At 44.3% G+C, this 19,177-nt stretch overlaps 1 protein-coding gene across 3 annotated transcripts in view; it reads right to left on the bottom strand.

Annotated features, from left to right (window-relative positions):
• The window catches only part of ELAPOR1 (endosome-lysosome associated apoptosis and autophagy regulator 1), a 298,128-nt gene that overhangs the window by 218,522 nt on the left and 60,429 nt on the right, over positions 1 to 19,177 (bottom strand). The gene's annotated exons all lie outside the window — the stretch shown is intronic.

The raw sequence follows: 19,177 nt of genomic DNA, 5'->3' as shown, positions 1-19,177 counted from the left end.
GCATGTAGTAAAACACTTAATGCATTTACAAGGCACTTGCTTGTGCAATAATTATATTCAATTCTGGCTCCAGTTGCAATGTTGTTAATCAAAGTGTTAACACCATAAGTAAAATTATTGATAGTCTGGAAAACATATAACTTCCTTCAACAAATTAGCCTTTTTAGCTTTATTCTTCATGACATGGGTATTCTGAGCAAGTGTTCATTTCCAAGAGATCTACTGGCTTTTTCTTGACTTGTTATATATTGCACTTAAAGACATTATTTCCTCTTTCAGGATACCTACAGTGGGTAGCAAGGACAATAGAGGGATATGGTGATGGGATCAAAAGTTGCCACTTTATATGCAAAAAAAAAAAAAAGAAAAAGTCAAATTTTGAAGAAAAAGGTCTTTCATTTTCCCATTAAACCACACACAATAAAATTATTGCATGTCCAGATGGTAAGACTCTGACTGAATTAAAAGTAAAGAAGTCTGATCAGTATAGTCTTTTGCAATTTCCTGTTCACATGGTATTAAAAATCCCTTTCCTATCCTCGGTTTTACCATTTAAAAATGAATTACAGACAAGGTGATATGGAAATGAAATTTAGACAGAGGGGTTTTCCTACAGAATTGTTGAGACAGGAAAAAAATATGGGAATTTGGAGTGGTGGTATATCAAAAAGTGTGAAAACCTCAAAGATAATCCCATTTCGTGCTTACATCCCTGTAGCAAATGACAATTACATTTATAAACATTGGAACATAGAGAGCTTATGTCATGATACTTGGAGAGTTAGCTGAAATCCAATGGCCTACAGTAGGATATACAAAGTAAGCTGTATTGAGGCACAATCATGTAGTCAGACATATACCAGAGTCGGTACACCAGCAGGAGGTCTGAAATGCTAGAGTCAGTGCACAAGCTTGTAATAAGATGTATGCCAAATTTGGTAAACAATCATGTAGTCGATATGTCACAAGGTGCAGGAGCTAAGCAAGCAGAAAACTCAAGCAAGGTTTCAATCAGTGCTTTTTTATAGGCCAAAACAAGATCCAAGTTGGATTCCTCAGAGACAACACTGGCCATCTTGCATAAGTGCAAGTTCAATAGCCATACTTACCTCTGGTGACCGGAGGGGAAACTATCTGATACTATTCCTAAAAGCTTCTTCTTATACTGCGAAATGTAAAAAGAGAATGAAGTTGTTTGTTTTCCCATTACTTCAAAAAATTGCCACTTTCCAATACGTGGGATGTGGCCAGTGTTTGGAAGTTCTGAAACTGTCTTATATGTGTTATACAGAAGCAGTGTAGCTCAGGTTTATCTCAACATTCCACTATACCTCCTATATTTGGGTCCTAATAACTTTAGCATAGTAAAAGCGATCTGCATAATGCTGAGAGATTATGGCAAGGTGAGTTTACATGTTGGCAAGGATAGATGATGTATAATTGGTGGAGTTAATGGCAGCCTTTCACCCAGTTTTGAGATATAGCAGTTTAAAAAGATTCTAATTGAAAACACCAAAGGGTCTATGTATTAAAATAGTGAGATGACAAACATTATGCATCACTGCAAATCGCAGTGATACATAATGAAGCACCGCTGGGGCTACTCTTGGAGCCCTGACTAAGTCTCCCCTCCAGCAAACAATTTTTACTATTTACCGTCTATGGATGAGGGATCCAGTGAAGCCAAAAAGGCTTCAGCTGGATCCCATAGGAAATTACAGAACTTTGCAGTCCCCATATGAATCTATCGGGACTGGGTTAAGAAACGTTAAATGGGTTATGGCAGGCAAAATCTTTGATTTATCCTGCCATAAACCCTTCATAAATTGTGCAATGGCCATTTTACTTACTGGCTGATCACACATTAAATAAATAGACCCCTAAGAATGTTATTGTGTGGATGATATTTCAAAGTGTTTATGTGTCTTGAACATGCCAAGTATACTACTAGAACTCTATATGGTTGTTCCCGAAAGGGCAAAAAATTAAAGTGTATATGTACCTTAGTTAAGTCAATTTATATGTCACTTTAGATAAATGTTTCTGAAAAGAAAAAGATGAGATTTTTTTATCCATTTATGTTATAGCTCTTTTAGAAGATAGAGTAAAGTGAGGTGCTGGAATGTTGCATACAGACCCATATATACTACGGAACTGTGTAGTGTCAGTCACAAGGGCTGTAAATTTTATCCTAAATACTTTGACTATTCTGTCCCATTCACCGTTAGACATGAAGAGACAATTTTTCCTGCATGCCACTAGTCAAGATGCACTTTACTTGCTGATTCTAATGGAACACAGTTGGACCACAAGGGTACGGGAGCCTGAAAAGATCAATGTCAAGTGCAATCTAAACACGTTGCAAGTGTTTATTCGTTTATGAACTTTATCAAGGATGACTGTTTAAAGCAGAGGAAGGCTATTAAAGGAGCTTCTCCTCAATATACTTTAAAGTGACAGTGTAATCTTTATTAATAAAATATATATTAAATGGCTGTTTTTTTAAAACTACTGATAAAAATATCTTATGAAGTATTGTGGATTAAAAATAAGTAATGCAATAAAAGTAACCAAATTAAGTTGAATGGTGGCACTTTTATTTGAAAGTCATCTTATTCAAATCCCACTTTATTTTTAGACAAGTCAAGGTGCAGGTCAGAAGAAGATCTAAAATGGCAGGAGGTAGGGAGGTAGAGAATTTTGATATGAGATTTGAGATGTATGAAGGGTGTTGTTGATGGCTTTGTAGGTAAGGGTGAGTAATTTGAATGGGATTCTGGAGAACACAAGGAGCCAGTGTAGGGATTTGCAAAGTGGTGCAGCAGATGTGGAGCAATGAGAGAGGAAGATCAGTCTTGCAGCAGCATTTAGAATGGATTGAAGTGTGGACATATGGGTGTCAGGAATGCCAGATAGCAGGAGGTTGCAATAGTCAAGACAGGAGATGATGAGAGAATGGATAAGAGTTTTGGTAGCATGTTGAGTAAGAAACGCATTTCCTCTTTGATATAATTCTATGAACAGAGATTCCCGACAGGAAACCAGGTTTAGTTTGGGCATGGAATGTTGTCAGAGTGATAGTACTGTAGGAACATATAAAATGAATAGTGAGAGGTGTCCCATAGTGATGTGCTTTATAAATTGCATTATTACCAGTGTCGTATTGGAGATTAAGCTATGTATTGCATTTCGTACGTTCCAAACTGTTCAAACCTTGCTACTGGTTAAATTTAATTTCCCATTACCCTTTCCCTCTAAACAACGCACCACAAATTTTATTTATATGCTGTGTCGTGCTTTTTCTGAGAGGTCTGTGTAGATTCAAGGGGCTTTCCCAAGTCATCCCCTGGTAAGACAAGCTACCCACATCCCCACAGAGTGCAACAAAGATGACTTGAGTGGAGACACTGCACCATCAAGACTGGAGGTGAGTAATAAAGACACAGCAAATATCTAACACGCCTCTTAGGAGTGGAATACAGGAATGGCGTCATCAGGCTCACCTCTTCTTTTCACACCTTCCCTCTACATCTCCTGGAAGCAAGGTATGAAAATTAGGCAAGAGTGATTTTCATTACCGTCAAAGACAAATTTTAATAGAAGACGTCTTCAATGGTGCCACAGGTCTGCTTATATCTGGGCTAGTTGGAGTACTGCAAAGTCTTAGGGATAATAATTCAGAAGCACATATGACCTTATTTATGTAGAACTCAACCAATATGATTTGAAACCGTGGCGGATTGGGAACTTAAAGAGGCCTTGAAAAAAATTCTTGATGTGGACTCAGGTGGGCGGGAGGGACCAAATGAACTGTAGGTGGGGCTAACACAAAAGTAGGCCAGGTTTAGAACTACTGGAATTTGGTTGTAGTAACATTTAGTAAAACCTAGGTGTGATGACAGTGGGTCATTACTAAAGCAATGCAGGGAAAAGGCTGCCAGTCCTGTGTTACACAAATACATGAATCCTTTTGCATGATCTGCGACTGGTTTATGCCTCTGTGCTCTAACTTGTTTAGTCGCCTACTAACATCTTTCGAATATTCCTTTCATAGAAACATATATCGTACTTTGTTTATCAAGTTTAACTACTACGAAACATGCTGGCACAATCGTATCTGATCAGTCTGCCAGAGCAGCATATGAGCATTTCTCCGTTGCATAATCACCAGACATCATGAGCTGAAAACTGGCAGTCAAATTTCTCTCTTAATATATAAAATGTGTACTGTGCGTTTCAAAAAATGCATTAAAAATAATCCTTCTAATAAATGGCGATCACAAAGGTGAAATGCTTCAAGCATCTTCAAGAAAACACTTCTATTGTAACAATTGTGTATGAGCCCTAAATGTGCCCAGTGATTGTTGATGGTTTGAATAACAGTGTAGGAAGGGTTGGCAGATAATGGTATACGTGAAGGGGAGAGCTATTGTAAGAGATTACTGGCGATATAGTAAGTGCAAAGGCAGCAGGATTAATGATATTGTCAGTGCAATGGGGACTGTCCACATGTTCAACAAAGTGATCCGAGAATTGAACCAGTGCAAGAGATAAGGCAGGCAATTGAATCAATGCAAGAACCACTAAAGTATCACCAGAGCTGGAATAAGGCTCTTGGGTGTCCTGGTGCACGTAAAACAGGGGATTATTATATTAGATACATTTTAGGAGGTAAGCAGGTGTCAGAATTACTCTGTGGAATTGATGATACCTGCCAGCAGTTGGCGCTACTGAGTACTGAGGCGCGGAGTCTAACACGCCCCTGGTTTTCACCAGGAACCACCGCAAGGAGGTATGGACTTTGCTGCAAGGGACGCGCAGGTCGCGGCCCTCAGTATCAGTCAACTGGCGAGGTAACAATTGAGGCAGCTGTGACAGCCCACCAGGATGCAGGATGGAAGAGTAGTCAACAAGCCGGGTCACAACCAGAGGAACAGATATAGCCAAATCATAAGCAGGAGAATGGTCAGGAAGCCGGGTCAATACCAAATATCAGTCTAAGCTAGAATCAGGAACCGAAGGAGAAGTCAGGAATAAGCAGAGTCAGAATCCAAGTTACAGCAACACAGGAACAAACGCTGGAGCAAGGCTGAAGACCAAATACTCTGGCACTAGACATGTGTCAGAGGCTGCTTTATATACCCTAAGGTGCCTCCTGATAGGGTTAGGATGATTTTGGCGGTAACACATGCTGGCTGCAGACAGGTGAGCAGAGATAGCTTCCCGCTGCTAGGCAACGGGATGTGGTTGCTGAGAAGATGGAGGCGTCCGTCTCCTGCACCAAGTATCAGTGCTTAGACGGCGCCTAACAGTACTCTCCCCTTTCTTCTTTTTCAGGGCATTCAAGGTCGCCTCTCTCTCCTTCTTGAATTTGGCCAATAAGCGAGGGGCATATATCTCTTGTACATCGATCCAAGATCTCTCCTCGGGGCCATAACCCTTCCAGTCAACAAGATATTGGTGGTGACCCCTGGAGATCCGGATATCCAGAATCTGACTGATCTCATATTCCTCCCCATGATCAGTTTTTACTGGGACCAGGGGTGGGGTTCTTTTGACAAATCTGTTGAGAACGAGGGGTTTAAGTAGAGCAATATGAAATACATTGTGAATCTTGAGTGATGGAGGAAGAAGGAGTTTGATTGTGACGGGATTAATAACTTGAGTGATTTGAAAAGGTCCGATATAACAGGGTGCGAGCTTCATGGTGGGAACTCACAGTCTTAAATTCCTTGTGGATAACCACACTTTGTCCCCAACTCGAAGTCTGGGAACTGGTCTATGGCGACGATCGGCGCTAGCTTTGTAACGTTGGGAGGGTTCCAATAATTTGGACTTTGCCTGAGACCATATTTGAGAAAAGTCCTGAATGAGATTCTGCACGGCCGGAAGCGCTGAACCAGGTTGGGAAAGTTCAGGAAGGAGAGGGTGAAACCCATAGGTAAGAAAAAATGGAGACGAACCAGTAGATACATGCACCTGGTTATTATGAGCAAATTCTGCCCAACACAAGAAAAGACTCCATTCAGCATGATTACCCGAAGAGTAGGTCCTGAGAAATTGTTCCAAGTCTTGGTTGACCCTCTCCGTTTGGCCGTTGGTTTGAGGGTGGTACCCTGAGGAAAACTTTAGATTGACCCCCAACTCTTTCCAGAATGATCTCCAGAACTTGGACACGAACTGTACTCCTCTATCCGAGATAATATCCTGGGGACAGCTGTGAAGACGGAAAATCTCCTTGATAAAGAGGTTAGCAAGGATAGAAGCCGAAGGAAGTCCCTTGAGAGGTATGAAATGTGCCAACTTGGAAAGTCGATCCACTACCACCCAGATAGTATTGAATCCATGGCTAGCTGGTAAATCGGTGACGAAATCCATAGAAATACTAGTCCATGGTCTCTCTGGAATAGGAAGTGGTACCAAGGGTCCTGCAGGAGACTGCCTAGGTGTCTTGTGTCTGGCACAGATTCCACAAGCGGCAACATAGGCCTTAACGTCCGCCCAGATAGAGGGCCACCAATAATACCTAGAAATAAACGAGAAGGTCTTCTTGACACCCGCATGCCCGACAAACAGAGAATCATGGGCCCACTTGAGAGCCTTAGGCCAAAGCCTGGAAGTGAGAAAGGAGCAACCCGGAGGAGGAACCTTGGTTGAGGTTCTAGTGAGGGCCACAATGGTAGTAGGGTCCAAGATGGTTCTGGGGGTGGGGGCGGGTTGAAGATCTCTATCATCAAATGATCGGGAGAGAGCATCTGCCCTGATATTCTTAACCCCAGGTCAAAAGGTCAAAATGAGATTAAAACGGGCAAAAAACAAGGACCAGCGTGCCTGATGTGAGTTCAGACACTGAGCTGTTTGCATATGCGTTAAGTTCTTGTGGTCAGTGTAGACAGTAATAGGATGCTCTGCCCCCTCAAGCAAATGTCTCCACTCCTCTAGGGCTGTTTTGATGGCCAATAATTCTTTATCCCTGATACTGTGGTTTAATTCACTGGGGTAAAATCTTCTGGAGCAGAAACCACAGGGATGAAACTTCCCATCAGAATCTTTCTGTGAAAGAATGGATCCTATGCCAATGGAGGATGCATCAACTTCAACAAAGATCGGCCGAGACAAGTCAGGTTGTAGCAAAATAGGGGCGGAGGAGAATGCCCTTTTTAATGACTGGAAGGCACTGAGGGCTTCAACAGACCATGATTTTGCTGCTCCCTTGCGGGTGAGAGAACTAATGGGAGAAATCAGAGTCAAGAAGTCTTGGATAAAGTGCCGATAATAATTGGCGAAGCCAATAAAATGTTGGATAGCCTTGAGACCCAATGGTTGTGGCCAATTGAGAATGGCAGCCACTATCCCAGGATCCATGGAAAGACCAGCACCGGACACAATATATCCCAGGAAGTGGACCTGAGATGCTTCAAAGACACACTTCTCCAGCTTGCAGTAAAGGTGGTTGGAACGTAGTCGAGAGAGAACCTCCTTGACGGGACCTCGATGGGATTCTAAGTCCCTGGAGAATATAAGTATGTTGTCCAGATAGACAAGGACTGAGAGATAGAGTAGGTCTCGGAAGATGTCATTAATGAACTCCTGGAAGACCGCTGGGGCATTGCAAAGGCCAAAAGGCATCACCAGGTATTCATAGTGGCCATCCCGAGTGTTAAAAGCAGTCTTCCATTCATCGCCCTCACGAATCCTAATCAAATTATAGGCGCCCCTGAGGTCTAGTTTGGTGAAAATCGTGGCACCTTTGATCCGATCGAATAACTCGAAAACCAGGGGTATGGGGTACCTGTTCTTCACGGTAATGGCATTGAGTAGTCTGTAGTCGATACATGGTCTTAGAGAACCATTCTTCTTTACAAAAAAAAATCCTGCACCGGCAGGTGAGGAAGATTTTCTAATAAATCCTCGTTCGAGGTTTTCAGATACATACTCGGTCATGGCTCGAGTCTCAGGAAGGGAAAGAGTACGTTCTACCACCAGGAATCTTCTCTCCGGAAATAAGCTCAATGGAACAATCACAAGGACAGTGGGGTGGAAGCATCTCAGCGGCAGTTTTACTGAAGACATCCACAAGGGCAGCGTATTCAGATGGCAACCCAAGACTGGGTGTGAGAGCGTGACACCTAATAGGTAGGAACTTAAGGGCATCGCGGACCCCAGGAAGTAACTTGAGCACGTTGCCAATCAAATTGGGGTGAATGGTCCATTAACCAGGGAAGTCCTAATATTACTGGATTAACAGTCTGTGGAAGGACTAGAAATGAGATCCATTCAAAATGGAGGAGACCAACTTGCAGACGGATCGGCCAGGTGGACTGAGAGATAGATCCATTGGCCACTCTGTTACCATCCACCGCTGTCAGAACCAAGGGTTGCAATAATGATTCCAGGGGTATATGAAGGTTAGCTGCTAAGGATGCAGAAATAAAGTTTCCAGCTGCCCCAGAATCCACGAAGGCCTAAAGGGAGATCGGACCCAGGGAAGCATGGATGATGATGGGCATCAAAAAGTCAGTTTTGTCTGGAGAATTGGGGAAAGATGTACTCAGCCATAGACCGGCCTTCCCGGCACCGACTAGGATCTGGCGTTTCCCGATCTCTTGGGACACTGTGATAGAATGTGAGAGGGGTCAGCGCAGTAGAGGCATAGATGGTTTTTAACCCTTCATTCCCGTTCTTCCACAGTTAGGCGAGAACGCCCGATCTGCATGGGCTCCTCAGGCAGAATTGGTGGGTTCTGAAAAGTGGGAGCCAAGCGTGGACTAGCCCGGCGAGATTGTTCACATTCCTGATTATGCTCCAGAAACCGGATATCGACCTTGATGTATAAGGAGATCAGATCATCTAGGGTAGCTGGTAAATCCCTGGAGACCAACTTGTCCTTGATCCGATCTGTCAGCCCCTGCCAGAAGGTAGCTACAAGGGCCTCATTATTCCAGTTTAGTTCTGAGCCGAGAGTCCTGAACTGAACCGCGTACTGACCCACGGGAAGGCTTCCCTGACGTAGCTTTAGAATGCTGGAGGCTGCAGTAGCAACTTGACCAGGCTCATCGAATACTTTTCTGAAGGTCTGTATGAAGGAAGACGAATTTTGTAACAGGGGGTTATCACGCTCCCAGAGAGGAGAGGCCCAGGCATGCGCTTGATCCACGAGTAGCGAAATAATATATGCCACCTTGGCTTGTTCTGAAGAAAAATTTCCTGGTGATAGTTCGAACTGGATGGCACATTGGTTGAGAAACCCTCTGCACTTTCTCGGATCACCACCGAATTTGTCAGAAGGTGGGATGCGAATCCCTCCAGTAGGATTAGGTGCAGCTGAAGCAGGAGAGCCGACAGCAGGGGGTACGGGAGCAACAGATACTCCGGGCGGAGTCAGGGTTCTCTGGAGGGTATCCATGCATGTAGCCAATCCCTGAAGGCACTGCAGGAGCCGAGTCTGGTTAACCTCTTGTTGATCAACTCGGCGAGTCAGGTGCTGCAGGACGTCACCGGCACTTTCGGCATTTGACATGGCCAGAGTATACTGTCAGAATTACTCTGTGGAATTGATGATACCTGCCAGCAGTTGGCGCTACTGAGTACTGAGGCGCGGAGTCTAACACGCCCCTGGTTTTCACCAGTTACCCCCGCAAGGAGGTATGGACTTTGCTGCAAGGGACGTGCAGGTCGCGGCCCTCAGTATCAGTCAGCTGGCGAGGTAACAATTGAGGCAGCGGTGACAGCCCACCAGGATGCAGGATGGAAGAGTAGTCAACAAGCCGAGGCACAACCAGAGGAACGGATATAGCCAGATCAGAAGCAGGAGAATGGTCAGGAAGCCGGGTCAATACCAAATATTAGTCTAGCCCAGAATCAGGAACCGAAGGAGAAGTCAGGAATAAGCCGTGTCAGAATCCAAGTAACAGCAACACAGGAAAAAAAACGCTGGAGCAAGGCTGAAGACCAAATACTCTGGCACTAGACATGTGTCAGAGGCTGCTTTATAAGGTGCCTCCTGATAGGGTTAGGGAGATTTTGGCGGTAACACATGCTGGCTGCAGACAGGTGAGCAGAGATAGCGTCCCGCTGCTAGGCAACGGGACGTGGTTGCTGAGAAGATGGAGGCGTCGGTCTCCTGCACCAAGTGTCAGTGCGGAGACGGCGCCTGACAGCGGGACATACTTCCCATCCGTCCTTGTTGTCATCCAAATTTGGGACTGCCCCAACAGATTCAGGACAATTGACAGACTATCCTGCTCTCTCCTATCTGTTCTTGTCACTTTCACCACCTGTGGCTGCTGGTTTCTTTAGATCAGTTGCTGCTTATTTGGATCCTGGAATGTTGCAAACCCTATTTGGAAAAAAAATGGGTACATGAAATTTATAAAACGCCAACCATCGCCAGAATTAAATCAATAGCATCCACATTTAATAATTAGGCCTCCCTCCAGCCCCAGCATTAAAATAATTAGTATTCACATTTAAGAAATAAACCTATTTTCCTCCCTTCAAGCAATAAATGAATAGCATTTACGTTTAATAAATATAACCATTTCCCACAACCATCCCAGCATTAAATAATTCACATTTAATAAATAGCCCTCCTTTCCAAACTTTAAAGGTCCCGCCACTTCACCTTAGATTAATAGGTCCCACTATTACCCCAAAAATAAACTAACAGCACCCATCATTAAATAATTAGCCTACCTTACACCCAAATTACAGTAGAGACCGCCGCCCCAACCTGGCAATAAATTAATATTTACGTTTAATAAATATACATATTTCCCGCAACTGTCACTGCATTAAATAATTCATATTCACATTTAATAAATAGAGCTTTCTCAACAAACTCACCCCCGCATTCAATTATTAGCCAACAAACCAATCCATCTTAAATTAGTAGGCCTCACTATTAAATTAAATTGCTCCACCATCACCCCACAAATAAATTAGCACCCATTAATTAGCTACCACCTACCTCACACATTACATTGCCATAAGTTCCCCTGCCCACACACACACACACATTACATGGCCTCCCTGCCATCACACATTACATTTACAGAGGCCCCCCCGCACACACACACTTGTCTTCCAGTCGCGCTTCTCGGCACACATGGGATGGCACCTGTCATGTGGTTCGTGTCCCATGTGACCTCTGTGGCCACACAGGGAGAGGGAGGGATCTGCAGCTAAAAGGGGGAAGGTGGCTGGTCCCGGGGAAAGGGCCAACCACAAAGTACACCACATGTCCTGCGATTGGCATCTCTGCTCGAGAAGGGGGGAGGGGAATCACCAATTCAGCACGGTATTGCCTGGATTAAGCAGATCCAGACACACAGTGATTTAAAGAAAAAAAAAGAAAAATGTATGGAAAAAAAAAAAACAGGCAGCCGACGGCCACAAATTCTAGGTAAGGCCTATGGGCAGTCCACCTCTGATTTGAACATTAACTTCATGTGTACCTCTGACAAACAGGTAGAATTTTTAGTTGTCAGCTCCAGTAATAAAGTAATTGCATGGATTAGTGAGTTGTATTACATTTATTTTTTAAGTGTAGTGTTTTACATATTCTTAAATGCTGACAAGTGGGGATCACAGATATAAAAGTACTCCTATTATTAGTGAATGAATCAGCATCATGACTGCAAAAACATATATTGGTATTTTTAAGAGAGTATGATCTCAGAGCAGCACATGTAATTGGAAGCCTTTTAGCTTAGCTAAATGCAGGGGGTTGAGGTGGTAGAAAGTCTTCTCTGAGCCTCAGGGCCGTCTCTTCCATTGGGCACAATGGGCAGGTGCCCGGGGGCCCGTCCGAGGCAGCGCAGGAGAAAAAAAAATCCTGAAAAAATAATAATGAAAATACTTACCTTGCAGTCACGTCAGCGGCGATCCTGGCTCCCTCCCTGGTCCCCTCTTCCATGCTGTGCCCGCAGTGAATGTTGGGTCGTGATTTCACGCCCAACATTCACTGCCAGCACAGTACGGAGGAGCGCAGAAGAGTGACTACTCTCCATTCGCTGCCCTGGTAACTATCTGGGAGAACCGCGACCTGCACATCACACTCAGCAAAGCCCAAACCTCCTTGCGGGGTTCCCTGGTGAACACCGGTGGTGCGTTAGACTCCACGCATCCCAGTTTAGTAGCGCCAATACCAGTCAGTGATATTCCTAGTGAAGACGTGACATACCTCCTACTGGTAAATATAAATTATCACACAATTTCATGTGTCTTGATAAGTCCCATCTGAACTACAAGGAAAAAAAATGGGCTGTGTGTGCTCACCAGCAATGTATTCATTGGCCCAGTCATATCTCATCTGAATTAGTTAGGCAGACAAACCCCCTCAGCCGTTTTTGTGCATTTTGAGTGGGACAGGCTGTGGATCCAAAAAAAAGAGCACAATTCAGGAGCTTGCTGATTAGGAGTAACGGGTTCATGGACTGGTCTAGGATTGTACCTACTGCTCTGCTTGTAGAAGTCTCCATTGTAGGGTTGCTCAGTATGCTCTCTGTGAACCTCCATGCGTTTGTTAGTGTGGCTGGATCACTTATAAATAACTTATGGTATAAATTTATTTAGAAGGAAACAGAACAGGGCGCTTATTTATATTATTGCAATGTACTGATTTTACTAAATCGTATGGCACTTTGTATAGGAAATGTATTTATTTCTAAGGTATTGATTTCTGATGCAATAAGCATTTGTTGAAGAAGTCCTCATTAAGGCTAATTAAGTCCATTCATGTGAGTAACCAACATGTCCTTTTTAGTCTAAATGCACCACAGGAGGTCGTTACAGTTGTTCCCGAGTGGCCTTTTGTCCAGTGTGTTAGAACCTGTCTGAACAATGTAAACAGCACGTGATGTAGGATATCACAGGATATCACAGATAGGTGTAAATTTTAACTATAAATTACATTTAAAATCTATGGTTAAAGAACATCTCACATCATAATGTTAATCTCTGAATTAAATATTTCAGACTTCTTGGAACCGTCTAAGATCAGGGGGCGGCGTTACCCCCTGCTGACGTGTGTCAAAAACTGTATATAAAGAGAACTGTTGTGCACTGAAAGTATCATTCCATCTGTAGCTTTCTGGATGTCACTAGTACCTTCAACTAGTGGCTGTTACTGTCTTTATTAGGACACTTGAGCTAATAAAACATAATTTTGCTTCAAGGACCTGCATTGATGACTACTTTCCCTGCTGTAAATTCCTGTGACCTGCAGATTAGACCCATATCTAATCCGTTCTCCGGTTGTTCTGAGGTGGACCCCGTATTCCAGTATCAAAGTTTTGCCCACTACCTGTAGCTCTGACCAGAGTGATAGGCTAGGGGAGAATCATCCACAGCAACCCTGATCTGAAGGCAAGAGGTCAGGCATACCTGCTCAGGTGTACCAGCAAGGGGGTACCATACCAGCGAGAGTTACCTAGAAGGAAGCGGTTCTAGGTGCAGGAGCCTAGTGGTGGCAGCAGGCTCCTTCTATTGCGACAGGAGAGGCATGTTTGGGGGTAAAGATAGGGGATGGTGGCAAGGTAAGCCCAGCCGGTCTCCAGCGACAACAGACAGGGTGACATAGGCGGTCCACCCTGTCAGTTACCTTCATTTATTATTATTATTCCCCAAGTTCAGGCTGAAAACGGTATATGACAGGCCGCAGTTTGGGGAGACAGCCTTACACAGAGTGTAAACTTACACAGGTGGAAGTCCTGTGAGATAGGTATTTGAGTGTGTGCTTTTATTGGAGGTGGGCAGCCAATGCCTATTTCTGACCTTATTCTCGATAACACTATTCACACTAATGCACTCTTACAACTATCCCAATCTCCACTCTGAAACACATTTCCTCATCTTGTTTCAGCTGTGCCCTCTTCCATTTAGAATGTAAGCTCTCAAATGAGCAGGGTCCTTCATACCCTTTGTTTTCAGGTCTGCATTTATTTTGTCTACCTTGTATGACCCTGTTTTATGTATGTACTGTTTTCCCTACTGTACGGCGCTGCAAAGCACTGTGGCGCCTTACAAATCTACGATAATAATTATTGGGCAGGTTAATAGACAGTGGTGCATTGTTAGACAATGCTTTTTGAAGTACATGCTATTCACATTTTAAATCCACTCTCTCTACGTGTTGCAGTGATCTATCGTCCCCCTGGAGCACACCAACAATTTATTGAGGATTTCTCTGCATGGCTCCCTCACTTCTTATCTTCAGACATCCCCACCATCATCATGGGTGATTTCAACATCCCCATTCCAACACCCACCTTCCAAAGCTGCTTCCAAACTACTCTCTCTAACCTCCTCACTTGACCTCTCCCAGTGGATTGAGTCATCTACTCATAAGGATGGCCACTGCCTTGATCTTGTTTTCTCTAGACTATGCTCAGTTTCTAATTTTCTTAACACACCCTTCCCCCTCTCGGATCATCACCTTATCAGCTACTCACTCACCCCCACTGCTCTAACCTCTCTACTGTCTAACTCTACCAAGCCTCCTCATACCCGCAGAAATCTGAATTCTATTAATCTTCAACAATTTTTTACCTCTCTCCAACACCTTCTCTCCCCTATCTCTACATTCTCATCCCCTGAGATGGCAGTACCCCATTTTCACCAAACCTTAGAAACGGCCCTTAATCAAGTGGCTCCAGCGATACTACATACTACACGTCGACTTCGATGTCAACCGTGGCACACTAAAGCAACACGAAATCTTCAAAAATCTGTCCCGTAAAGCAGATCGTCACTGGCGTAAATCTCGCACCTCTAATGACTTCCTCACATATACTTCTGTCTACCACTCCTATCGAAATCCTCTGGACACTGCAAAACAAACATACTTCCAATCTCTTATCTATGCTCAGGCTTCTAACCCCAAACGCCTTTTAAATACATTTAAATATCTTCTCAACCCACCCACCCCGAACCCTCCATCTACTATCAGTGCTCAGGATCTTGCTTCCTACTTCAAGGACAAGATTGACAAGATCAGACTAGAAATGGTATCCTCTTCCTTGACAAGCAATCAGCTCAATTCCTTCCCACTACCATCTGACACCCTCTCTTCATTTGACCCCACAAATGAAGAGGAAATTTCTACGCTCTTCTTATCTTCCAACTCTACCTCCTGTCCTCTTGATCCTATTCCCTCGCAAATTGGTAGATCCCTGTCTTCTGTGCTCATTTCACCTCTAACTCAAATCTGTAATCTCTCACTCTCTACTGGCATCTTTCCATCACTATACAAGCATGCAGTGATTACTCCTATTCTAAAAAAACAAGATTCCGACCCAAACTCTCTCTCAAATTACCTTCTCATCTCTCAGCTGCCGTGCCCCTCCAAGCTTCTAGAGAGACTTGCCTACACTCGCCTCACACGCTTTCTTTCCACTAACAACCTGTTGGATCCTCTTCAGTCTGGCTTTCGTTCTCAACACTCCACAGAGACTGCGTTGACCAAGGTTGTCAATGATCTGATCACTGCTAAAACTGAACGCCATTACTCTCTCTCCTAATTCTCCTGGATCTCTCGGCTGCATTTGACACCATTGACCACTCTCTTCTCCTAGAAACGCTGCAATCCCTAGGTCTTCAAGACACTTTTCTATCCTGGTTCTCATCCTACCTTTCTAATCGTTCTTTCACTGTTAATTTCTCTGGAGCCACCTCTGCTCCGCTTCCCCTATCAGTTGGAGTACCACAAGGCTCAGTGCTAGGTCCTCTGCTGTTCTCTATCTATACCGCTTCTCTTGGAAATCTAATAAGTTCCTTTGGCTTTCAGTATCATCTCTATGCGGATGATACCCAAATCTATCTATCCTCTCCTGATCTCTCGACATCTGTGTTGTCCCGTGTAACTGACTGTCTTTCTGCCATTTCATCTTGGATGTCCTCTCGCCAACTCAAACTTAATCTTTCTAAAACAGAGTTATTAATATTCCCACCCACAACAAGAGCATACCTGACATTTCTATCTCTGTTGATAACATGACCATAAATCCCACCCCACAAGCTCGCTGCCTAGGTGTAATCCTTGACACACACCTATCCTTTGTTCCCCACATTGACTCTATATCTAAATCCTGCTACATACATCTAAAAGAACATTTCCAGAATTCGCACATATCTCACGCAAGACACTGCAAAAACCTTAATTCATGCACTTATCTCCCGCATTGACTATTGCAATTCCCTCCTTACTGGTCTTCCCAAAAACAGACTCAAACCTCTACAATCTATTGTGCACGCTGCGGAAAGACTGATTTTCCTTGCAAATCGTTCTTCCGCTGTTGAATCACTCTGTATGTCTCTACACTGGCTGCCTGTTTTGTACCGAATCCAATATAAAATACTTTTACTTACCTACAAGGCCATCAACAAAGCTGCACCAACATACATCTCCTCTCGTCTCAAAATATCTCCCAACTCGGCAACTCCGTTCTACACAAGGTCTGCGTCTCTCATCCACCCTCATTACATCCTCCCATTCCCGGCTACAGGATTTTTTTCGGGCTGCACCCACTCTGTGGAATTCTCTCCCTCGCACAGTAAGACTCTCCTCTGGTCTACAAACTTTCAAGCTGTCTCTGAAAACCTACCTCTTCAGACAAGCTTATAATATTCCCCGGCCACCCTCTTAACCTCGCTACCTATTGCCTGTTACACAGTTATACGAGGGACGGCTGCCCCCTGACCAACATTGTTGTGTGACGGGTTCATTTAGCTTATGAGTCACTTTTACCTTTGCAGTCTGGCTGGGCCAAAATGCAAAATGTAGACTTAACCTCATGTGTCAATCTCCCATTGTCCCATAGATTGTAAGCTTGCGAGCAGGGCCTTCTCACCTCTTTGTCTGTTTTACCCAGTTTGTTTATTAGTTTATTATGTTTGTCCCCAATTGTAAAGCGCTACGGAATATGTTGGCGCTATATAAATAAATGATGATGATGATGATGCTAGGGTTGCAAATTTGTTTTGTCTTATATAGAAAAGAGGTTCATATTTTCTGCTGTTTTGACAAAATAAAAGAATAGTAAACCAACGGAACGGTCTTATCAACTACTTGGTGTCTCTATCAAAGTTGTGTCATTGTGGAATGCTCAGGGAAGAAAGATTCCCCTTCCCTACCGAGTAACCAGTTAATATGGAGGAAGTTTTAAAGGATCTTGTGAACCTGGCCAGCTCGTTCAAAAAACAGCAGATACAGGTGCTAATGGTATCAGAGAGGCAGGAAACAAATACCAGGATTCTGCGGGAACAAGTGGACCAGATGATATGAGACAGGCTTACTCAGTCTGATGTGGGCTTACAGAAAATGCATTTGACAATGTGGAAGCATATATCCTTTGAGAGGGCTGCAAAAAGGGCCAATTGACTCTCAAAAATTTGGGCTGAGAAGCTGTCACCTTATTTGGCTGGCGAAGCCAAGGGAATTTACATGGACTTGGAATCGGCTCAGGCCTCTGACTATCTGCACATGAAGACTGAAATATTGGTATTACAGTGCTGACAAGAGCCCAATGCTTCACTAGATAGGACCAGACCACACTGCCAAGATAACGTCTCCTACCAGTCCATCCATTCGCAATGTTAAATGGATTGTAATTGCAGTGCCCTCTTTAACCGAGGGAATTCTGGGAGAACCCCAATGGTGGAGCCAATGAGACCCAGGACACGAGAACAGGACCCCCGGCAGTGCTATTGCTGCAAGTGGGTTATGTGAAGAGGGAGTGTATCCAGTCCAAAGGGAAATTTCTTGATGCCCAATGAGAGCCAGTGTCGGTGGTCTAGTAAGTTCAGGAGGACTACCAAGTGGGCGTGGAAGCTGCACCACCCTATCCTGATGTGCCAGAAGCAGAGGATGGGATCTAAGTAGTATACTTGGTTTTAGGGAGGAAAAAGAACAGTTCCAGCAACATGCGAGGTCACCTTCAAGATGTTTGGGTGGGGAATTGAAGGTGCAAGGGTTAAGAGTTTCGGGAGTCTTCCTTGTGCTGGTGGGGGTTTTAAAAGGGACTGTCCGGAGAGGTGATTTTAGGCAGTGAGTTAAGCCAAGGACTCATCATCCATTATGTCCAAATGGTGACCAAGAGACAGAGTAGGAACCATCCTGTGACAGCCACTCCTCCAAAATGGACCCAGGGACCACCTCCCCTCTATTAAGAGCCAGTGACCAGTCGACAGCACCCTCAGTGAGTAACTCTGATGTATCAAATGTTGTACCTCAACTAGACTTGGGGAGGTGGACAGAGTAGAGTTCAGAATTGCCCAACAAACAGACCATTCCCTAGCTAAACTAAGAAATGTAGCTGACACGGACACAGAGGGACTCACAGGCAGTAAGACTGTGTGGGACAAGGGCTTATTATACCCACTGGTAGGGCCGTAACTAGGGCTGTGCAACAGGGGCGACCGCCCAGGGCGCAACGCTGAAGGGGGGCGCAATTTAGTATTATTTTAGGTTAGTTTGGTTAAAATTGAGGACTAGGGGGGAGGGGCGACATTTCTCTTTCTCGCTCCAGGCGCTAGAATTCTAAGTTACGGCTCTGCCCACTGGAGATCAGGGTCCAGTGACGGAGGTTAGGTAATTGGTTGTACCCTGAGTCTACCGGGCACAGTTACTAGCCCTGGCCCATGATATCCCTACCATGAGGCATTTAGGCATTTGTAAAACTCTGGCCCACGTGCCAAGGAACTTCTTCTAGCCCTGAGTCTCCCAAGAAGTACAACAGTATAAAGTGTCTTGTGACACATGTTAGAGGATAGGTGAAAGGCCCTAGAAAAGCTCCATTGCAACCTCTAACCAGTATTCAAGAACCCTTTGGTCAGGTAGCCATAGATATCATAGGCACATTAGCGATTCACAGTCACACTGGAATTTTGCTTATCCTGGCTTACCACCCACAGACAATGGCCTGCTTCAGAGGTTTAATTGCACCTTAAAGCACCTACTAAGAGATTATGTGCAATCTGAAGCAGGGCCTGATCAGCCTACAGCCTGGAGCGCAGGATCCTGGGGGGGGCGCAGCGTTGACTGAATTACATTTCCCCCAACACACACTTTTTTTTTTTTATTATTATATTGGTGGCGGTGGCTGGCTGGCATCATCAGGGTCCGCCCCTGGTCTAAAGGGAGTGGCCCCGATATTCTCTATTGGACACAGACAGCCTG

This window comes from Mixophyes fleayi, chromosome 2 (genome assembly GCF_038048845.1).
Source record: "Mixophyes fleayi isolate aMixFle1 chromosome 2, aMixFle1.hap1, whole genome shotgun sequence".
Taxonomy (NCBI): Eukaryota; Metazoa; Chordata; class Amphibia; order Anura; family Limnodynastidae; genus Mixophyes; species Mixophyes fleayi.
The sequence above is the reverse complement of the archived record's forward strand: the minus strand, read 5'-3'. Positions and strand labels throughout refer to the sequence as shown.